At 44.5% G+C, this 24430-nt stretch overlaps 1 protein-coding gene across 8 annotated transcripts in view; it reads right to left on the bottom strand.

Annotated features, from left to right (window-relative positions):
- The window catches only part of LOC144693363 (alpha-(1,6)-fucosyltransferase), a 726743-nt gene that overhangs the window by 481709 nt on the left and 220604 nt on the right, over positions 1–24430 (bottom strand). For all 8 annotated transcript variants that reach the window (XM_078563197.1, XM_078563195.1, XM_078563204.1 and 5 more), the window contains one exon: positions 13916–14007. The gene's annotated coding sequence lies outside the window, so the exon portion shown is untranslated. The remainder of the gene's footprint in view (positions 1–13915; positions 14008–24430) is intronic.

The following is a 24430-nucleotide window of genomic DNA, read 5'->3' as shown; positions in this document are numbered from 1 at the left end:
GGGTCTTTATTCTCTGGCATTTAGAATTTCTGACTAACATCAGAGTAGGTTGATTGCTTATGAACAACAGCAAACCTGCCACACATTGGGAAATGTCCATTGTGGAACAGTAATTAGTGGAAGAAGGAATTGTACCTTACTTTTGTTACAACACGTAAGAATGCTCTGAGACCTTTCACAGCAGAAAAGGTGGCCATTTGGCCCACTGTGTCTGTGCTGCAACTAATTCCTTAAACGGAATTGCCTATATGAAGACAGTTTTCCTGCCTTTTCCCAAATCCTTTTCCATTCCTCTCTCGCAAGTACTTATCCAATTACTTTTTAAATTATATGATGATTTCTTCCTCATAGCCGGTTTTGATCAAGGCTCCAACGGTCCAATAGTCCTCCTGTGAAATATCCAAATCACTGTGTTGTCACCTCAGGACCGTTGTGATCCGCTGTCCGAATACGAGTGAAAACTGTGCTTGATCGAGTGTGCCTCTTTGGACAATTTTGCACACTGCTGGTGATGGAGTGTATTCGTTACCTGCCAAAACTTTAAGAGCACCAAACTCCACACACTCCAGATGAGCTGCTATGAACTCAAGTGAGATTCTGGATGGTAGAGAGCCTTTCATCATCAGCAAGTAATGACTCATGCTGCAGGACATGCCCTCTACTTCACAGGACAGACGTTTCAAAGAAAATGGTGTGTACTAGTTTGTCACATCCATGCTTATGGAACCCTGCCGGCTAGACAAAGTGGCTTGTGACAGCTGATGGATATTACCTTACATTTACAAAGATATTTATGATCCAGATTCAGAAGTTTGCAAGCCACTGAAAGCGAAAATCTCTCCAGTTTGACGTGCGTGTGATTCAGGACTGCTGCCTCGGTGGTTGATGGTTTCAGCAATTTTTGATATGCCCCTGCAGAGCTATGGGAAACCTAAAAAAAAACTGGGACAAGGCAGAGGGCATTTCCATCACGTTTAAATGGAGATTTTCCCATTTATTCCATTTTCAGCCGACATCTTTTCCAAGAGCCCTTGTGTCTGAAGTTGAAAGGCGATTGCACTGAGAGCTCGGGTAATTACTTGCACCCCCCTCAACAGGACGTTACGTGTTTTTATTGCTACCTGTTCACACCAAGCCACACACCCACCTGAGACTGAGCTGCCTGCTCCCTCGACACCATTCATGGTGCTGGAGATCGTGGCGAGGAAACAGCACTGTGTTCTGCTTCTTTGTGTCTTTAAGAGTGAATAAATCCTAGGTTGTTTGTGAAGCAAACTCTACATGCACAAGTAACCACACTGACTGGTGTTATACACAGAGCAACATTGGCTCCCAGTCAAGCTGTGCTCTAGATAGTTCTGTGATCGAAGTTTATGCCTGCTTTTAATAGCTGCTTCACTCTAACAACTGATCTTGCTGCACAAGGCTCTACAATTAGTCCTTGCAGTTCAGATAAGTGGTTGGCCTATATTTTTGCATCTACCTGCAGTACCATGGCTTAGAATGAAACTCAACATAGTGGAAGAACGCACAGCCAGGGGTCACGCCCACCAGCTGGTTTTGCCCCTCATCTGGAGAGCCCCTCCTCACCTCTTTGTTGGAAGACCCGCTGTATTAAGTGCCAATCAGAGAATCAAGGATCCCGGGGGGAGGGCTGTGGAGGTCCTGCCTGCCAAGAGCTGCCAGCCAATTAGAAGCTTATCATTGCTCAGCAGCGCTACCAGAGAGGTGTGGCTGTTGCCAGTAATGCGCCCACCTAAGGCCCAGGATTGCCATGGGGCCCAAGCCACAGGTGGAGGGAGGTTGCAGGCTGGGGGCTGTCACAGGGAAGCGGGAGGGGTGTCAGCAGCAAGGGCAGGAGAGTGGCTTCCAGAGGGTCCTTCCTTCCTAGTGCCAAGACCCTTGATCAGGTGCTGAGTGTCTTTGAGCAAGACTAACCCCCCCACCACCCACCCCCACCCACCCCCACCCCCACCTCCACCAGAAAGCTGGAAAGCAACCCCAGCAAGGTTTGCTTTTTGGGCATCCCGAAATTGAGACACCGTGCATGCCACTGGGTGAATACCAGCAACGGCAGAGTGAGACCCTTAGGTGGCCATTTCCATCATGGACGTAAATCGGGGAAGAGGCCACGTCCCTCCTTGTAATTAAATGGCCCCCCTGCCACAAACTCACCCTGAGGGTGGGCATTAAATTTCACCCCAAATCTGCATACTGCGGTTTCTTGATGTTGTGGGTTCCAACATAAATTAACCCCAGCGCTGTGCCAGTCCAATAGTTTCATATCTGGTATAGAGAAACGTTCAAAGAAAATGACACAAAAAAAAATCTTTTTTAATGCTCCGATGATTTTACTCCAGGGTTGCACACAGCAGTGTCTTGGAGGTTGACCTTCAATTCCTGGAGACTCCCAGGCCAACCCTGCCGACAACAGGCCTTTACAAGGCTCTTTCAGTACCTGAGTTGGCTAACTGCTGCTGGTGGACAGGTCATCCCTGCCACCCCCTTCCTCTCATCCTGCCTTCGGGAAAAAGGCCTAGCAGGACGGAGGAGGTTAACTGAAAGGCTGACCAGCAGTGTGGAATTCCACATCTATCCATCTCTGAGCCCACGCCAACGAAGCCTAAAAATTCAGGCCATGGTCCTTCCAAACTTTTGCATGTTCCTATCACCTATGAAAATACTGAAAGAACAACAAACACGTCAGCCCAGAGAGAGTGAAAGACACTTGAGATTTCACTGCTTAAACTGCTCGAGAATTAAATAACATGCTGAATAATTGACAAGCTACAAATATGCATGTCTAATGCATCGCAACTTGCTGCAGGGCACAATTGGAAATGGTTCTTATTACAATAGATTCTTAATACAGTTAATTCTCTCACAAAACTCCCACAATTGCATTTCATTGTTTCAAAATGCCTGTCACAGATAAGACAACAGTGTCATTCGGCTCCCACATTGTTTTAGCAATATAATCCAGAATGACACATATAATACGCTGCCTGCAAAGGCAAAATTTGTTTTTGACGTCTCATCTTTGCCTGAATTAATGCAGCCCTTAAAACAGAAACACGTTAACTGCGGAGCTCGAGGTGTTTTACAACCGAAGGAGTTGCTGGAAGATACATCCACAATATCATCCAGCAGCACAATAAAATTCTACCCAACTTTAAATCATGAGAAGTTGTTTTTCCTGTCAATTGCTCTCTTGAAAGTACAATTAGTCGCACTGCTATGCCAACTGCTTCATGGGATAGACTGGTTGCTTGGGAACCAAATTTGAAAAATAGTAGTCAGCAGCATTAAGGGGAAGTGATGAAATTATGGCCAGAATTTTACGGAGTTTTGAGCAAGCACGTGCCTGACCTGAACCCGTGTGAGGCTGCGCGGGAAGACGTCGGGATGTTGGGAAGGCGCCCTCGCGGGATATAATGGTCGGCGGGCACGCATGGGAGTTGGTAGCGTGCCCGCCAACAATTAAAAGGGCAAGTAAGCCCATTAAACATGCAATTGTCCTGAATTTTACATGGCCCGTGCGCTTCCACACTTGGCGCAAGGGCCAATTGGCCAGGCGGCATTCACGTTTTTTTCCCACCATTTTACCTACCAGGGCCTGGATAAAAAGCCTGACTATGCTTGAGGTTTGATTATTCATGAGTATTGCTGTCCGTTGTTCACTGTGTCATTATGGGTAGTTTGGGGCATTTTTTTTGTGTGCTGGTATCCCTCCAACAATTCTGTAGCCCCCTGACGCATCTTCACGGCAGTTGTCAGCCTTCAGGGAGCTCGTGTGATATAGCCTACTCACACCCTCACTTGTCCCAGCACCCATCCTCCCCTCAACCACCACGGAGCGCATTTCACACTGGCTGGCAGTTAATTGGCCGGCCAGCGTGAAATCTCCATCCGGAGCCGACAGAGGGGGTGGGGGTGGATTTCGTATCCATTTGCGGTCCTGCCGATCGTGCTCCCACCCAAGCGTTAAAATTCAGGCCTATTTTTCTCCCTTTTTCTTTTAAAAGGAAGAAAGTGAATGAAATAAATTGCTTAAACGTGATCACTGACATTTTATGCCTATGGTTGAAACAGGGAGCTCTTAAATATAATGCTGCTGAATTTTTGCAATTTATCTGCAGGATCCAATTGCACTGGAAGCTGGTGAAAGATGGAGGAACTCAGTCAAGCCGAATTATTTACGGAACTGAGAGCGAGGTGCCCATCATTTCAACAACCACTCCAAGATGGTGGGGGAGGCCGGCACACTCGAGTCGAAAAGAGCAAGCTCATGAAATGCAATACAAAGCCCACACAATCGTTCTTTAAAAGTACCAATGTAGTTCATGCCTGTAGAAGCATTTTACAGTAATGTTCTCTCCAGCATTTGCTTGTATTAATGTCATTAAAAAAATAAAATGTAATTTGTTATAACAAATCCCCAATACATCCCCCTCCCCAAGGCTTCCTCTGCTGTAAACACCCCGCTAGTATAAAAGCAAAATACTGCAGATGCTGGAAATCCAAAACAAAAACAGAACATGCTGGAAAAACTCAGGAGGTCGAGCAGCAATTGTGGAGAGAGAAACAGAGTTAATGTTTCGAGTCCGTAGGACCCTCCTTCAGAGCTCTGAAGGGTCATACAGTCTCGAAACGTTAACTCTGTTTCTCTCTCCACAGATGCTGCCGGACCTGCTGAGATTTTCCAGCATTTTCTGTTTTTGTTTCAACACCCTGCTAGTGTTGGGTTCATCTTTCTTAGGAAGTTTCTCGCAATCGAGGATGACTTGCCCCCACTCCAGTTCGATGTGTTCTGAGTTGGCTGATAAACCCCATGCGCGATCTGCAGACTCTGCCACATGTGGGGCAGGTGGTGATTGGAGGGTTGGGTAGATGGGTTGTTTGGACGTTTGTGCGTTCCCCTCAACTTCACTTCTGTACACCCCTGACAAAGCCTCTCGACGTGTTCAGTGCCTTCCTGAATGAGCCTTCTCCATTTTGGCCGGTCACAAGCCAGCTTCTCCTATGAGTCTGTTTGACCTCTTCAGGGATACTTTGAGGACATCCCTGAAGCTTTTCCGCTCCCCTCCTGGGAGTCTCCTGCGCAACTGAGTTCCAAGCAAAACAGTTGCTTCAGGAGTTTGATATCAGGCATAGAACGACATGTCCTGCCCAGTGGAGCTGGTTATAAGTGATCAGCACCTTCGGGGAGGCAGTGGCATAGAGGTATTGTTACTGGACTAAGATTCCAGAGACCCAGGGTAATGCTTTGGGGACCCAGTCCGAATTAGAATTTGAATGCAATAAAAATCTGGAATCTAAAAAGCCTGATGACCGCGAAACCATTGCTGATTCTCGTAAAAACCCAACTGGTTCACTAACATCCTTTAGGGAAGGAAATCTGCTGTCCTTACCTGGTCTAGCCTGCACGTGACTCCAGACCCACAGCAATGTGGTTGGCTCTTAAATGCCCTCTGAACAAGGGCAACTAGGAATGGGCAATAAATCCTGGCCTAGCCAGCGACACCCACATCCCATGAATGAATAAAATAATCCTGGATAAATTGACTTGAGAGAGGACGCTGTTGTTAGGCTTTCTTGCCACTAGGTTTTGCAAAGATCTTGCAAAGACAACGTTGGTGGTACTTATCCAGTGCTTCGAGGTGTCTGCTTTAGGTTGTCCAAGTCTTTGAAGCATTGGGTTACACTTGTGTGGGCTGCATCAGCAGCTGTCTCTTATTCTCTGAGCCTTGACGATGAGAATTGGCACTCCCTCCACTATTAGGTCTCATAAATCAATGGGAGGGTTGGGAAGCTGGAGATGGCAGGAATAGGCTCCCTCCCGGCCCCCAAATGTCTCAAACTAAAATTGTCCTCCCTCATTCGAACAAGGATCTTGGCACTGAAGTACCAGTTTGGGTGTAAGGTGAGGGAATCTGCCTGATTTTCCTGTCTTCCTGCTACCACAGGCAGATGTAGCCAACTCCAGTGGGGAAAGTGCTTCAGAGGAAAGTCCAGCCCATAATATCAACCAAATCATTGGTCGAGAAATTCACAGCCAGGACAGACAGGCTCATACGTCATTGGACAGCATTGCAAAGTAGAAACTCTGCTAACTGCTTCCCCTCCCTACCCCAGAGGTACTGACGCCAATTCTAAAATGGGACAAAATTGAAATATACTGGCATACACACAACAGGTGCCCCAAAATTGGAGGGAACCAATTTCTGAAAAGAAATAGAAACATAGGAAATAGGAACAGGAGTAGGCCATTCAGCCCCTCAAACCTGCTCTGCCATTCAACTAGATCATAGTTGATCTTCTACCTCAATACCATTTTCCCTGCACTATCCCCATATCCCTTGATATGATTATTATATAGAAATCTATCGATCTCGGTCTTGAATGTACTCAATGACTGAACCTCCTGGGCAGAGAATTCCAAAGATTCACCACCTTCTGAGTGAAGAAATTCCTCCTCATTTCAGCCCCAAATGGCCTACTGCTTAATCTGAGACTGTGTCCCCTGGTTTTAGGCCTCCCTCCCGGCCCCCAGCCAAGGAAAACATCCATCCTGCATCTACCATGTCAAACCCTTAAGAATTTTGTATGTTTCAGTGAGATCCCCTCACTTTCTCCTGAACTCTAGAAAACACAAACCCAGTCTCCTCAAATTCTCCTCACAGGACAATCCCGCCATCCCAGGAATAAGTCTGGTGAACCTGCGTTGTACTCCCTCTATGGCAAGTATACCCTTCCGAAATAAGGAGGCCTAAACTGTACACAATTCTCCCTGGTGTGGTCTCACCAAGGTTCTATACAACTGCAGCAAAACACCTTTGCTCCTGTACTCAAATCCTCCTTTAATAAAGGCCAACATACCATTTGCCTTTCCAATTGCTTGTTTTTTATTCATTTGTTCTTGGGATGGGGGTGTCGCTAGCTAGGCCAGCATTTATTGCCCATTCCTACTTGCCCTTGAGAACCAGTGGCTTGCTAGGCTATTTCAGAGGGCATTCAGGAGTCAATCACACTGGAATCTGGAGTTACATGTAAGTCAGGCCAGGTAAGGGCAGCAGATTTCCTTCCCTTAAGGGCATTAGTGAACCAGATGGGTTTTTACGCCAATCGACAATGGTTTCATGGTCATCATTAGACTTTTAATTCCAGATTTTTTATTGAACTCAAATTCGAACCCAGGTACCCAGAGCATTACCCTGGGTCTCTGGATCACTAGTCCAGTGACAATACCACAATGCCACCACCTCCCCTGTTGCACCTGCATGGTAGTTTTTAGTGCCTTATGAACAAGGACATCCAGGTCCCTTTGACATTAACACTTCCCAATCTCTGGAAATGCAGCTGAAGTGTTAATTAAGCTGACTGATCAAAGTCCAGCATTGGCTCCATTGTAATTCACAGGATGGATTCATCGGCAGCCTCACTGGAGTTGGTATAGCATAATTCCCAGCTAACGTGAGAGCAATGTGTGAGGAGCGAGAAACTTCAGCTACAACCTTTAAAGATCAGCACTCACTTTAAACTGTCAGCAGCCGGCATGCAGAATCGTCGATAAGTGGTGAACCTTCAGCGAGACTAAATACCATGTCAGTTAGTGACTTCAAATGTCACATCTGAGATTGCATGACAGTATTACAGAACATCTTCGACTGAGGGCAGGCAGAGACACCCAAGGAAGGGAGGTCTATTTTCAAATTGGAGAGAAAAAGATAAGTTCAAAACTTCAACGAGTTCAATCTTCAGGCAGTTTGGATGAAATGCAACAGGACAGGGAGAAACTGCTAGTTATCACTGGAGAAATGCTCAGAAGCTATATTGAAGCTGATGTAGGGTTAGAGGCAGTGGGCGATATCTCTCTCAACCTCAGACTTGTGCAGGAAAGAATTGTGTCTGTGGTCACCATCTCACAAGTGACTGTCCCTTCTCTTCTCGGACACTAACATTGCTGCTAAATATCCAATACGATATTCTTTATGGTGAACTGTGTGTCCAACTGTTCAATACTGCCATACCTGTTCCAGCAGTCAATTAGATAATGACCTAAACACATCATAACACCATTTACCTGCCTTTTCTCCATATTCTTCGTTACTGTAAGCTGTTGAATAAAATTCTATAACTTATATAGCGCCTTTAGCATCATAAAATGTCCCAAGTGTTGTGATAGTGTATGCATGCCAATGCAGCCCAATGACATGGACCTTTAAGAAGCTGCATAGTGACATCACTATGACATCAACATGTGGAGGATAAAAGGTACAGCCTCCACGTTAGGTGGTCACGATTACCTGTGATCTCTACTGCAGACGTTCACTACTGTCTGTGACTCTGCATCAGTAAGACTTTATGTATACCTTATGAGTCAGACATATAGTCAAGTAATCAGCCCCTGTAACTGGTAGGACCCAGGCTAGGTCAAGGCCTGTGCAGAGCTGTGTATAGTTGTTGCTCGTAATAAACTTCATCTAAGCGTTTTTGATCAGAACTTTCGTCAGCCTCAATGTCTTGCTTAACATAGATAACATGGAGACAGATCCCTTGAGGTCTACATCGAGACCCTCAACTAATAAGGGAGCAGCAGACCATAGGAGGCCATGACACCAATATGCTTCTCACAAGTGTTATAAAACAAAATACTACACCAAGCCACATAAGGAGATGTTAAGTCAAGTGATCAAAAGCTTAGTGAAACAGCTGGGTCTTAAGGAGTGTCTTAAAGGAAAAAAGTGAGGTGGAGAGGTGTAGGGAGGGAATGCCAGAGCTGGGGGTGTAGGGGGGCTGAAGGCATGGCCATCAATGGTGGAGCAATTAAAATTGGGGATGCACAAGAGCGCAGATATCTCACGAGAGCAGATATATCTCTGCAAAGATCGACCAATCACGGTCTTCGAAATTTAATTTGACCCAGCATCCTCAGCCTTTTGTGGCAGATTCCCATTACCTGTGTGTAAAAGTGACGTGGATCTCATTTTAAGTTTAAGGCTTCTGGTTCTACATTCTTCCAACGCCCCCTGCTCCCCCCACCCTCCCCAAATCAGGAAATAATTTCTCGGTATCTACCCCATTAACCCCCTTAATCGGTTTAAATATCACAACTCAAATTCTTAACACAGAAGGTCTGGAATACACTGCCTGAAAGGCTGGTGAAGAAGATTTGATAATAGCTTTCAAAAGGGAATTGGATAAATGCTTAAAGGGGAAAGGTTTGGATAGCTCTTGCAAAGAGCCAGCACAGGCATTGGGCCTCCTTTGATGAGGTATCATTCCTATGATTCAGTGTGGATAGCTTTAACTCCCAAAAACAGCCGGGTTTAAAGTGTTAAAAATCTCCCTGGCATCTACCCGGCTATGTGGAAAACTACCCACCCACAAAAAGCAGGACAAATCCAACCCAGTCAATTACTGCCCTATCAGTCTATTCTCGATCATTAGTAAAGTGATGGAAGGAATCATCAAAAGTGCTATCAAGCAGCACTTGCTTAGAAATAACCTGCTCACTGACGCCCAGTTTGGATTCCGCCAGGGCCACTCAGCTCCTGACCTCATTGCAGTTCAGTTCTTTTGTTTGTCCAGGCTGTAAAGCTGAGGTGAGAGTAACTGCCTTTGACATCAAGACAGCATTTGACCGAATGTGGCATCAAGGAGCCCTAGCAAAACTGGAGTCAGTGGGAATCAGGGGGAAAACTCTGCTGGTTGGAGTCATACCTAGCATAAGGAAAGATAGTTGTGGTTGTTGGAGGTCAATCATCTCAGTTCCAGGACACCACTGCAGGAGTTCCTCAGGGAAATGTCCTCGGCCCAACCATCTTCAGCTGTTTCATCAATGGTCTTCCTTCCATCATAATGTCAGAAGTGGGGATGTTCGCTGATGATTGACATGTTCAGCACCATTCACAACTCCCCAGATACTGAAGCAGTCCATGTCCAAATGCAGCAAGACCTGGACAATATCCAGGCTTGGGCTGGCAAGTAACACTTGCGCCACATAAGTGCCAGGCAATGACCATTACCAACAAGAGAGAATCTAATCATCGTCCCACGGCATTCAATGGCATTACCATCACTGAATCCCCCACTATAAACATCCTGGGATGGTTAACCATTGACCTGAAACTGAACTGGACTAGCTATATAAATACTGTGGCTTCAAGGGCAGGTCAGAGGCTAGGAATCCTGCAGTGACTCCCCAAAGCCTGAACACCATCTACAAGGCACAAGTCAGGAGTGTGATGGAATATTCTCCGCTTGCCTGGATGAGTGCAGTGCCAACAATACTCAAAAGGCTCAACACCATCCAGGATAAAGCAGCCCACTTGATTGGTACCCCAACCACAAACATTCACTCCCTCCACCACCGATGCAGTAGCAGCAGTGTGTACCATCTATAAGATGCACTACAGGAAGTCACCAAGGCTCCTTAGGCAGCACCTTCTAAACCCACGACCGCTATCATCTAGAAGGGCAAGGGCAGCAAATGCATGGGAACACCACCACCTGGAAATTCCTCTCCAAGCCACTCACCATCCTGACTTGGAAATATATCGCCGTTCCTTCACTGTCACTGGGTCAAAATCCTGGAACTCCTTCCCTAACAGCACTGTGGGTGTAGCTACACCACATGAACTGCAGCGGTTCAAGAAGGCAGCTCACCACCGCCTTCTCAATGGAACATTAGGGGTGGGAAATAAATGCTGGCCCAGCCAGCGATGCCCACATCCCATGAATAAATTTTTTAAAAATCTCAAACACAAACTCAACCCACCTCACCTTCCCACTTCCATCCAGTTATAATGGTAGCAGTCCACAGGGTCCTCAGGAGGTAAGTCAGTCCTTTTGAGGCCTTTACTTTACCCTCTAAGATTAATATTTTCAAAAGCTTTTGGCTGGGTAGTAAGCTGGTGGGCAAAATGGGGCAAGAAGGGCAGAATCTATCATGTTAGTGCCTTTATAGCACTGCTTGTGGGCCAGGCCAGGAGGAGCAGGAGTGCTTCCTCCAGGTTTAGCAAGCTAATCTTGTGAACCAACACCTCTCCCCTGCCATCACAATCTGCCCGATCGGGATCTCCCCTCCCCACTGCATGATCACCAACCTCCCCGGTCTTCTACCCCCACCACTTTGATCCCTCGGCAATCACCAACCTTCCTCACAGCGTCTCCGCTGCCAGCTCCATGATGTCTCTGCTCGCTCATTCCCACCCCCACCACGAAACCCACCTTGTTAAAACTCCAAGGCACACAGGGAAACTGTAACTCCTTCCACCCAGTCCAAGATCACGTCTCGGTAAATATCAGAGCCTCGGATTCTAGGTCACCTTTCAGCCTTCTAAGCATAAGGGAATACAACTTTTATGCAAACCAACCTTACAGGGTGACCCTTAAAACCCTGGCACCTTTTTTTTTGTTGAATCTATGCTGTATCCATTCTGAGGCTAACATGTCTTTCCTGTGATTCAGTGAACAAAACTGAATGCAGTTCTCAACATGGGGCCTGACCAAGGTTCTGCGCTACTGAAACATAATTTCCTCAGTTTTTTCATTCCAACCCACTTGCGATAAAGCCCAACATTGCACTAGCTTTTTTGATAGCTTTATATACCTGTGCCCAAGCTTTTAGCAATTTTGCGCCAATGGACACCTTAATTTCCTTGCTTCTAACCTCTTCCCATTAAGAAAACATTCTATTTGTCATTCTCAGGTCCAAAGTGGAGTTCCTCATATTTCCCCACATTCAACTCCACCTTCCATAGCTTGGCCCATTTATTTAATCTCTCTCTGCCTCTTTGTAACTTCCCGCTCCCATGCACACAGCCTGCTCTATCTCCTAACTCAGTGTTGTCCTTAAATCAGTATAAATGACTCTATTCATTTTCACCACATCTATATTAATGGGTTTGGTTAAAGCTGAAGCTCCAGTGGAGATCACTGGCCAGCACGGCTTGTCACATCTTCTCAGAGAATGAATCTATTTGAACTAAGGATTACCAAGATTTCCCGCATTTGCTCTGCATTCACAGTGCTTAAACTAGCTTGTTTATCACAATGACATTATTTGTAAAAGCCATTTCTTCAGGAGTTTATGATTCTGACTTCAAGATAAGGTTATAATGTGTGGAGCCGCACATTTTGAATAGTTCCATGAGGCTTAAAATAAACAAGCAACCAATCTAAAGGCATTGCCAGTTAGGCCTTCATGACTTACCCTCCAACTCACTGTGTGACAGCGTCGCCAAGATTGAGAACTCTTGGGTGCAAGGAATTGTGAATGGAAAACTATAGCCTCTCCTTCCATCATAATCCAGCTGTGAGAGACTAAGACCTCACCCTGTATGTTTTTCTTGTAAAATATATAGAGACATGCTCATTGCTATCTCTAAAAATGTAAAACTGGATAAAGACCTAACGTGGCCGAATCTATGTCTGCCTGTGACCCTCGAACAAAAGGAGCTACCTGACAGTGCCAAAGAAACTCACACATCATTATCTCCGAACAGCCACTACTGGTACATTGTGGGCTGCACAGGCCAAATTCAAAGAGAGCTACACAAAGCTTATCTGCATTTCATAACCCCAACTGGACAACAGGAGCCTGCTCGTCTGTTAAGACAAAGGGCCTCACAACCCTATTTTCAATTCTTTATGGTTGAGAAATTCCACAGTCTCAGGGACCCAGATGAGGGATACACACCCTTTGTCAAAGACAGTGTGGAGAGGTGGGAGTTATGTGACCTGTGGTCTTTGGTTTGTGGAACCAGTCATATTGCCTTGCTGCACTGCACAGTCTCAGTATGCCATTTTACCATCTAACTAGCAGCATCACAAACAAGGAGCTCTGGCCCAGGTTGGACTCCTGGCACCATCTACTGCTTCTACTGGAAATTCTATGCCATCGCTTACAAGACAGATTCATCTCTGCATGCCTAACTCATCATGTGAAGTCAACTGCACCGGAGAAGTGAATTATCCAGCATTGGTTTTCAGCCTGCCGACCCCCGTGAAGGAATACCTCTTGGACTTTGATTCTGAGCTCTGGCACCCACGTGATCTCTACCCTTTCCTTTCTCTACCCCTCTTTTATTGTATGAATGCAAATGAGGCAATGTTGCAACCCTCCTCCCTCATTTTGAGTATGCGCAAATAAACCAACCCTTTGGAGTTCATCCTATCTCTAGTTTGCTGTGAGGTTATTAATAGAAATTGAATCACACCAAAACCGAGGGGTTGGGAAATATGCCACCGCTTATAAAGGGGGAAGCAAATCACTTTTCTGTTCACAGACAGGTGGTGAGAGGAGAAACTAGCACTGTTTACATTAAACCTCCTACTGTCTGTAACACAGTCAAGGAGAAAGAATTAAGCTGTGCTCGTTTTTTCACTCCACCAGCACCCTCCCCCCCACCCCACCCAACATTCCCTGTCAACCTTAGCTCATAACTCTTGGGGCAACAGTCTTGCTGAATTGTGCAGTTTTAAAAATTTTGTTTCAGTTCACATTTAGGGCTTTCCTTTTGTGCATTTTGCTTTGTATGGACTAGTCCAAACAGAAACCCTTCATCACAATATACTGTACACAATGCAAGAGGCATTTAATTCTTCCCAAAATGGTTGACTACAGTTACCACTTTCAAAATGGCCCTTACCTCAGATATTTCTATTTTCTTTGCATCCATCTCCAGTTATAAATACATTTGAGGCACTTTCTAAATTATTTGGAAAATGGTGACAATAAACATGCATCTTTTTTTTTGAACTTCCAAGCACAAAAATGCCCGCTACATCATATTGATGCTGGCCTTGAAGAAGAATCTCTGAAGTTTCTAAAGCAAGTCTTACAGAAATTTTGCAATTGGATTTTACAAAGGGTAAGCATTGAAAGTACCTCAAAGGGTGAATATTTTACCTCCACTGTCAGATGATCAGGGACTAGACGGAGAAAATAGTTTCAGATCCGACCGTTGTCCCAATCTTTTCTTTTCACATTGTCTTCATTTGCTGCAAAATCGAAAGCAGGACATAAATAATCTTGCCAGCAGCAGTTCAAACGAGTTTTATCAGTGTGAAATATAGTCATTGCAGCAGCCAGAATCCATCTGTCTATGGGCTGGTGCCAAGGGATTTTAGGCTGACTAAACATTTTCAGTGTTGTCAGTTCACAAACATGATCCTATTTACTGAAAATCATGCATTTCACCTGCAAATGTACTTAAAAATTCCTCCTTGTAAGTCGGCAATATAGCTCAATTTTGAAAGCCTTGCAGTGTGCGCTCGATGTGGGCTAAGAGGCAAGGTGCACCTACCCCTCGCCGTTGAATCAGAGGGTTGTGGGTTCATGTCCCACTCCCGGAAACCAAGGACTGTGATTGTACTCAAAAGAGTTGCAATCTGTGACTGTTGATAACTCGGAAGAGTTTCCCACTCTTTCTGGAGGTGTCAGCTGTGGCTCAGTTCATAGCACCCTCGCCTTTGAATCAGAGGGTTGTGGGTTCATGTCCCACCCCCGGAAACCAAGAACTGTGATTGTACTCGAAAGAGTTACAATCTGTGACTGTTGATAACTCGAAAGAGTTACAACAAGTTGGAGAGGGTGGCGGCAGTAGGTTCCCTTTAAACACAAGAGGGTCAAACTTACAAACTAAGTGTTAATGTATCAGTAATTACATTGTCAAGGTCTAATAACAATCATCTTGTTAACTGGCAATTACATTGTTAAGGCAATTGCATTGTTAAAACAGGTAATGGACATTGGCTCACCCATAAATGAGTACAGTTGTAACACTCCGGAGGGGAAAGGAACCAGGGGGTCTGTCACTCTATTGAGCTGGCTGAAGAATAAACCTGCTTGGAGGTAAAAGACCAGCTTCAGACTCATTCTTCCCTTATATACAATTATTGGAGTTTACACTGAGCAGACCGAAAGAAAATGGGAAATGGAGGAGGAGCTTTCTCTTGGAATTAAAAAGCGTGGCAAATTTGTGGAACAGATAACCTGTGCAGGTGATGGAACGAGAAGCTTTGTTCTTTTAACTTGTTTCAAGAGGAACTATAAAAGTTTCTTGTCAACAAATGATATCGAGGATCACTAGAAATACACCATGGAAATAATGTGGCTAAATGACTAAAGGTCTGCTCCTGACTGAAACTGTTGCTATATATGCATATTCTTCCAACTCTGACATCCTTCCCCAACGCACTTTACTTGACCTGTTAAGAGTCGCACTGAAAGCAAGAGGGTTTGGGGCGTGGGAGTTCAGATGTTATCATATTTTTCTTCCTCTTGTGATAAGACTGCCCAAAGTATAAACTGAGCTACTTCACCACCAACTGAGAGTGCCCTGTAAATGTGCTCAGGAAGCTACAGTGCTGTGCTTTCAATAAAGCTTTCGTTTAATTCAGTTTTCTTCCATTATGTAACAGTACAGTCAAGACCGACGGCGAAGATCATAAAATTGAAAAGCACGCGCGTCGCATTCAGGGATGCAGAATTAGAAGGGCCAACAGGTGTTAAGACCGTGAATCAATGATATTAGCCCAGAAGTTACTATTTTCAGTAGTCATACAGGAACGTTTAACATGCTAAATGCTGTATAAAGATGTTAGTTGTTTAAATTATTTAACAAAACAGGACACAGCAACTATTGTAATAGTGGATACAAGAATGTCACACAAGCAGACGAAACATTTATACGCCATTCATCTGTGGCTGCATGTGGCAAATCATTGGGTTACTTTCTGGTATAGTCAGGTATAGGCTATTATTTACCCGCAGCTTTTAATAACTAGTATAAAGCACTTGATTTGTAACTGATCTCAAACCCCACCCAGTACAGTAAGTCTACAATCTTTCTAATAGCCTGGTTTTTGGCCCCTCCTACACCTCAGCACCCTTCTCTTTGAATGTGCTTCTGTGATTAATTTTGGGATGGTTTCTATAGCCAAAGGGCCATATAATCGTAAATTTCTGTCGTAATGATAATGATCAAGTCAGAATGGTACAGAACCCGGGTCCACACTGTACTGTTAATGGAGAAGCGGTCAGAGCAAAGTGCAAGTAATTTTTTCTCTTGGTTCAACTGTCTCACGCTGTGATTATATCAGAAAATAAATTAGCTGAGAGTCAACTGGTGTGAGAAGTAGCCCAGTAATATGCAACCATTCAACCACAAATAAATTGTAGCAATTAATCTGAAGACCTATTGTTGAATAATAACCTCCAGGTTGCTATGGGCGCTCCAAGAAATGGATCCTAGCATGTGTTCAACTTATTGAATCTTGTTTAATGTAATTACAGCAGATGAGAAATCTTTTTTAATTTATCATGAACAAGAGATCTTGCAAACTGAATGCTTTTCTTCCATATGTAGGGAGACACAAGTGTGTACTGATGGAGGCAACTGCACTGAGGGCTGGTATGTCAGAAATGCTGTCTTCGTGGTCCCTGGGGCACATTATATTTTGAAGTAACTCCACTGGGGTACCTACAAGGAAGGGATCAACACAAATACTTGAGGGGAATGGGGGGGGCGCGGGGCAGAGGAGAAGAAGGGACAGGCACAAATGTCCGAGGAAAGATAAGGAAGGAACAGAAAAAGCAGAGGGGCAGAGAGCAATGATGCACAAACATCGGGAAGGGGAAGAGCAAATCGACGTAAGCAGTAGAGGGAAGACTAGTTAGAATGAACAGAAGGGGTAAGGTTGTCACATAATTAGTCGAGTTGGAGGTCAGATAAGAGGCAGTGAGAGAATTGGGATGGACACAAAGAATAAAGGTGCTAAGAATGGGCAGACATAGCTGGGAGAACTGACAACCACAGGTTTGGCTTAATATATTTGGAATTTATTTTATTTCAACCTTTCTTCAAAATATGTCAAACCAATTACATATGCTGTACGAAACTTGAACAATTCTGTACCATTACTTTTATTCCCCGTAGAGTAGTAATTTTTTGACAACTGTGTGATCAACTTGCTAGCCATCTATTGTGTGTGGCCCTAGTGCAGAAACAAATGTACCTTGACACAGTTAAAAGTTATTTCAACCGTTAGTATCTAGCCAACTGAGAAGAGCAATGTTGTCAATTAGTGTCAGTTACCAATATTGGCATCACCTACAATGGTTGTTAGTTAATAAAGCTAAAAGTACAGTAACACACCCTATGTTAGGGGATTTTAATGATGCCAAACTATTTCCTCCTGTCCTCTCCAGATGGCAGTGATTTATAATGCAGCAGTTCCACAATCAGTGGCAGACATTCAGGGTCTAGCCCTGGAAACCATTTCTCAGGCATATCACCGAGGCAGTGAGTATTAGAAGGGTTGAAGCCAGCTATGGGAAATGGTGGTGTAATAGTAATCTCACTGAACCAGTAATCCAGAAGTTTAGGCTAATGCTCTGGGGACATGGGTTCAAATCCTGCTACAGCAGGTGGTGGAGTTTAAATTCAATTAATAAATCTGGAGGGTAAAGCTTAGTAATGATGGCAACATGACAACTATCATCGATTGCTGTAAAAGCCCATCTGGTTCACCAATTCCCTTTGAGGAAGGAAATTTGCCATCCACACCCAGTCTGGCCTACATGTGATCCAGCAATGTAGTTCGCTCTTAGCTGTCTTCTGAAAAGGGTTGCCAACTGTGATGAAATGTATTCCTGGAGGTTTCATCACATGACTTCCCCCCCACTCTAGCCATTAGTCAGCCAGCACATCTGTCCTCGTGATGCACTGCCTTCCTATGCCAATTGGAGAGCAAAAAGACTTATTACCCAATTGGATGATGTTCAACAGTCAACCAAACAGCCTTTTTCTCCCACTTTCAATATTTTTATGTCTGGTAAAGAGAAAAGCTCAAAGAAATGGAAAGTTAACAACTCTTACCTCTGAAATTGCCTAGTAAGCTACTCAGTTGAAGGGCAATTAGCAACGGGTAACAAATGCTCAAGGCCCAAAAGCCCAACAAAGAATATATTAGAAAAGGTTTTGGAACCTCTAATCGCAGAGCATCCACAAGGAGGCCTCGATGCACAGCCCGAACTGCTGTGCAACTCTCGGTTAAGTCCGAAATCTTGCCTAGTTACTAAGTGCTCACTAAGTAACGACTTAGAGGTTACAAAAGCGGGGGAACAACTTACACAGAGCAATGATCATCCGTTCATGGAGTGGCTGCCTTTGAATTTCTAACGCAGCATGCACACTGATGCAAACACTGAGTGGAATGATACAAACATGAATCACTGGCTGGAATTTTCCAGCCCTTCAAGCCGGTGGGATCTTCCAGTCCCGCCGATGTGAACGGAGATTTCAATGGCTGGCCGGCCTCACCGCAGGGGAACCTGCTGCAGGACTGCTGGGAAATTCCGGCCACTGAATGAAACGGAGCAGTTAAGAGTGTCTAGAAAATGTTAGAATAATGGAGTGTGCTGGGTGTAGGCAAGTATGAGAGAGAAAAAGGAAGACAATAGAGACTGCAGAATAACAGAGAGAGTATTGTAAGGTCAGCTGTTAAAAGCTGCTACACAATGACAGCAGACAGTAGTACCTGTGACTGGAAAATGCTGAGTGCTGGCTGACATTTAATAAACTAGGCTAAGTCCAGAAACTGCCAAAGCCTTTTGGGTGAATAAGTGACGGCAGGAGGGAAGTGGGATCCTCACTGGAGGAAATGCCATCTTAGGATAGATGAACAAATCCTTGAAACAGCCAACAGCATCTACAACCTGCAAAGCTCGACGTTGCTACAGTCAATGAAAGAGGCAACCATGGATAGCCTGAGTTCAAGTCCCTGCCTTAAGAGGTGTGGAGGATAGTCCGAGGAACTTTGCCATCTTCCTGGTGATGACGATGAGTAGGCCGACAAAGGTAGAAATACAGAGACAGAACAAAGACAGAAAGACAGAAGGAAAAACGGACAAAAACAGATTGAAGACTCACGTGACAAAGATAGAGAGAAAAACAAGAGAAGAGGAGGGATACACATACAGAAAATAATTGGAGAGTAACAACCACAGGAAAGGGACAGAGAAAAATAGAAAGTAACAGAAATCAGGAATGAAGGGAATGATATTTCCTGTTCTTTTTTTACTGGAGGAAACAACATTAGACTCCGGTTGACATTTTTGCTGAAAGGAGCATTGTCAGTTCCAGGGATCGAGTGATAGAAAATAAAGGGAGAGCGAGGGCAGAGATATGCTTCTCATTTCATAAGAAAAATGGCGGATCTTATCTGAACATAATTTAGAGCCTATAAATAATAAAGGCATCAGAGAGCATCTGCTCCAAATATAAGAAACTGCATTCCCAAAGTGCTAACATTTCCCTGACACTCGACTGTTTAAGCCTCGGGAATGGGCATCCATCAGCTCTTGCAGGTGTCTTCAAACCTCTCGAGGTAGGCCCAAGGCTGTGGCAGTAATCATACCTGAGTTTACTCTTACCCAATACCCACAGCAGTTTGCAGCAGAGGTTGCTTGACTGTGATCAGGGGCAAGAACTTTGACTACTCCTTCCTTTGGTTTTACACAGACCAATGTTTCCATCCCTCATCTGATCAAGGATCAACAAACTCACCACAAATAGGGCAACAAACTGGAGGGTGTCTTCTTCCACAGAGTGCTTTTATTCATTAAGCCAGAAGGTAAGCCCTGAAGGGAAGTTAAATTAGGGTTGCCAGTTAACAAATGTTAACAATAATAAATTATAACAAGAGCCATTTTGAAGTTTTCTCCGTGGATCAATATGGCTGAGGAAAGCCGCTTAGCCCATGTTAGATCATCTGGTTGGAAAGCAAAGCTAATCACTGTGTTAAACTGACCCCTGAATCGCTGAGGTTCGTGCCTCCAATATCTTACCCAGAAATCTATTCAAATTATTGATCATTGTGCATGAAGAATTTCTTCCTGTAATCAGTCCAAATTTGCAGACCACCTGTCTGAACGTGTATTTGTGTCAGTGTCATGACTATCGTGCTCTGGATTTAACTTTTCTATCTTGTTTAATGTCAAATACTGCTATGATATATGCCATACCTGAGTGCCTTTGTTCACAAGTCACTGAAAGCTAATACGCAGGTGCAACAAGCAATTAGAAAGGCAAATAGTATGTTGGCCTTTATCGCAAGGGGATTTGAGGACAGGAGTAATTAGTCTTGCTGCAGGTGTATAGGGCCTTGGTGAGACCACACCTGGAGTATTGTGTATGGTTTTGGTCTCCTTACCTAAGGAAGGATATACTTTTCATAGAGGGAGTGCAACAAAGGTTCACCAGGCTGATTCCTGGGATGGTGAGATTGTCCTGAGGAGAGATTGAGGAGTCTGGGCCTGTATTCCCTGGCTGGGGTGGGGTGGGGTGGTGGTGTCTAGTACCAGGAGACGCAGTCTCAGGGTAAGAGGTAGGTTATTTAGGGCTGAGATGAGGAGGAATTTCTTTACTCAGAGGGCGGTGAATCTTTGGAATTCTCTACTGTCATCGAGTAAGTTCAAAGCAGAGATGGATAGGTTTCTAGTTATTAAAGGTAGCAAGGGATATGGGGATAGTGTGGGAAAATGGCACTGAGGTAGATGATGAGTCATGGTCTAGTTGAATGGTGGAGTAGGCTCAATGGCCTAATCCTGCTCCTATGTCCTATATTGCTTTGAGTTGAGACCAGTATGGTCAGGCTTCCCTCACAATTCAATCCAACAAGACTAGGGATCAACTCCTGGCTGCTCTTTGCAGCTATTCTGGGGTTCAAGAATGTCCCTCGTATTCTGAGACCAGAGCTGGACACAGTATTCAACGCGATTAGAATAACAGGCTCAGCAGAGCACCAGACACATTCGGCATAACCTTCTCCGAATTATGTTCTACTGATTTGGCAATACCGTTCAAGAATCTGCTCCACAGTGAAAGGAGAAAAAAAATACCCGTAATTATTTCGTCCTGAAATCTAAACATTGCAGTTTCTGCCAAACAGATTGCTATCTTTCAGCTGTGAGACTCTCTGGGATGTCAGACCCTGGAATGAAAATCATGACCAGACAGCTGGTCTATTAACTGCACATTATTGAATATATTCAGTTTTTATGGCAGCTAATTTTCCCCCCTTCTCTCCTTAAGGGGTTGATTGGTGCTGGGGGGGAGAGATCAGGTCTGTCACTTCAGTCGGCTGGTCAGTCTGCAGATATGAAGGTGTGAACTGACCGGCAGTACAGCTGAGCCTCAGCTTCCCCACTGTCCACAAAGCAGGAGTCAATGAATGACTAGAGGCAGGAACCTGAGGTGATTTTCTGCCCCTGACTACAGCCTAAGGGCGCGGAGGCTAATTGTTACCCAAACAGCGCAGAATCACAGAATTGTTACAGTGTAGAATTAGGCCATTCGGCCCATCATGTTTGCACCAGCATGAATGAGCATTATGGCTCAGTGCCATTCTCCTTACTTTTCAACATAACTCTGCACATTGTTTCTATTTAAATAATTATCTAATGCCCTTTTGAATGCCTCGAATGAACCTGCCTCCACCACATTTCCAGGCAGTGCGTCCCAGACCCGAACCACTCACCGTGTGACAAAGTTTTCTCTCACCTCGTAATTGCTTCTTTTGCAAATCACTTTAAATGCATGCCCTCTCGTTCTCAAACCTTTTAAGAGCAGGAATAATTTCTCCCTATCTACTCTGTACAACTGCCTCGTGATTTTTAATACCTCTATCAAATCTCCTCTTAGCCACCTCTATTTGGACCAACTGTCTCTGTCATCAACAATTGAATTTACATCCGACAATGATGTACAGCTTCAATATCTGTCACATGGCTCACTCACCCATAACACAACTAGGGAGGATATAACATTTCGATTCTTAAAGAACCAGTCTGCTCAGCAAATGAATACTTCTTTTGGTCATATCTGTTATGTTTTGGAGCCCTTATGTCAGCTATTTTCCTTGGGTTCTGTATCACTGACAAGTCCTCATGCTAGGCAAACTAGACCCTATCGCTATCTGCCTATTATTCCAGTGAGACACAATGAGATTCAGCAATTGCACTACGAATCCTCATTAGAATACATCTCACGCTGTCACCGAATCACCTTGACTTCAAATTGGAAGAATGTACAATCGCTGATCGGGCTATTAGCCCGCAGACAAACCTATTTAACGTTGAACAGATAAGCGAGGTGTCCTCAGTAACATTTGCAGTAACTATAGACCTTACTATTAAACTCCAAACAGCAATGCAGCCAGGCGTTAGCACAGAGAGTGAGATTTGTCCTCGTTCTACACACACGAAGTTTGAAATAAGGTTTATTGTATCTCTGCCATCTTCTCAGCTGAGAGCAATAAACTCACCACGGACCAGATGTCGGAAACCTGCGTTCCAATTTTTTTTTTCAAAGGATTGAGGCCTTTTATGGGGCTTGGTTATGTGCGGAATGGAGAGGAAAAGAGAGGGAAAATGACACGTGATCTTTCCTAACTTTGTTGAAGGTTGCTTTTCCCCTTTTACTTGACCTCCCCATCCTGTGATCAGTGCCACCCATCCTTTTCACTAACCCTCCTCATCTAATTGTTTTGATTGCTTGCTGACCGCATTGTTGGGTTGACTCTCCACCAAATATGGGTTCCTGGTCCGGGGGGGGCGGGGTGAGGGGGTACAACACTTATTTTATTGAGATTTTCCTTTCCTAAAAACATCCTAATAGTAACAAAGATAAAATTAAACATAGTGGAAGGACCAAACTAAATAATGAAGCAAACCTTTTGTGCATGGTCAGGGTTGGGGGTGGTGAATCAACTACATAGCCCATGGATTATAACCTGCTTAGTCTCACTGTGCCAACACAGGATATTTACAAAGTCGGCTGAGGTATGGAAAGCACTAACTTTATGAAAGAACAACTTACTTTGGGTGTCAGCTGGCCATGAGGTAGCAAACAAGATCATGAGAGGTTGTATCACTTCCTGTGATGATGCATCCTGCCTCATTAGCATGTCACACGGTTCAAATTAACCCCCTAAACTATACATGGACTAACTACAAAACTGACAACCATTGAATTTACTTGGATACAAGTCCTTCAACAGAGTCTTCCAAGGATTTTGCTCTAAGTTGCTGCATTTGTTTTTTAAAAAAAGCAAACCCACAGGTGCTGGTCAGCACAGTCAACAAACAGTTTGGGATTTGCGGGATTTTGTCACACAGGCGCTCATTTATTGATAGATCTGAGCAGAGACTTGAGCAGAGGGGAGTCTTGATAGGGTGGGTATCAGGAGGATGTTTACACTTGTAGGGGAGATGAGAACGAGGGGACACGGTTTAGAATAAGAGATCCCCCTTTTAGAAACAGAGATGAGGAGAAATGTTTGCTCCCAGAGGGTCATTAGTCTACGGAATTCTCTTCCCCAGAAAGCAGTGGAGGCTGGGCCATTGAATTTACTCAAGGCCGAGTTGGAAAGATTTTTGAAAAACCAAAGTGAGACCACAACCTGAACGGCCATGATCTTACTGAATGATGGAGCAGGCTGGAAGGACCAAATGGCCTACTCCTGCTTCTGGGTCCTATATGTCTTAGAATGATGCAAGGGAGGTAAAATGCCACCAAAGACCCAGGACAGATTTTACATCCAACGGCACATTCTGAAGGGGAGAACTAAGTAATATCACCTCGGTCAGGTTTTTTAAAAAAATTAAGAACTTCTTACAGGCCAGGTGCGCACCACACAACGTGAATTGCTCTTCAAACAGCCAGTACAAGCGCAAAAGGCCAAAAGGCCTCTTTCTGCACTTCCTATGGTTCTGAATAAACTGGCAGGGCTACTCAAGTAAGTGCCAAACTGTACAAACCTTGATTTCAGAATGTTGACCCACCTCATGCCAAAGCTCAGTTCAAACTCGGATTTTGCAGCAGTGTATATCTGAACTCAAAAAACATCGGATACATCAAGATTATATTAACGGTTGAAATTTCCTGAAGAAAGTGACCTGAAATCAGAGCTCAGGCGGACCATGATCAGATTTTCAAAGCCCCTTCGCGTCCACGCCAAACACACCGGAGTAATGGCTTAGTTCTAATTTTTGAAAATAGGATCAGTTATCTTGACAACAGAGTTTTGTTCTGAATTCAAACATCCATCGGAGATTATGGGTTCTAATTAGCATACATATTGCTGATGTGAGCTCTGCTGCAAATGTGCAAACCTTTCCTCTAAGTCACTGCCAAAATCCACACAGGTCATCCATCAGTCTTTACCAGGCTGTCGTTTGCTGACTATTTCCATCCGCAGTGTGTGTTAATGTGAGGCATGCATGAGTGATGGCCCTTGTATACTCTGCACAACTTTGGAGAATTCACTTATTCACCACACAACTTGAGAGAGTTCACTGTCGTTAACCCTTATTTCTCCTGCCCAAATACAATCCGTGCAACCCATCAAACATCTACAG

The sequence above is a fragment of the Cetorhinus maximus genome, chromosome 18, assembly GCF_964194155.1.
Source record: "Cetorhinus maximus chromosome 18, sCetMax3.hap1.1, whole genome shotgun sequence".
In the NCBI taxonomy this organism is placed as follows: Eukaryota; Metazoa; Chordata; class Chondrichthyes; order Lamniformes; family Cetorhinidae; genus Cetorhinus; species Cetorhinus maximus.
Note: the sequence above shows the minus strand (reverse complement) of the source record. Positions and strands in the feature narration are given on the sequence as shown.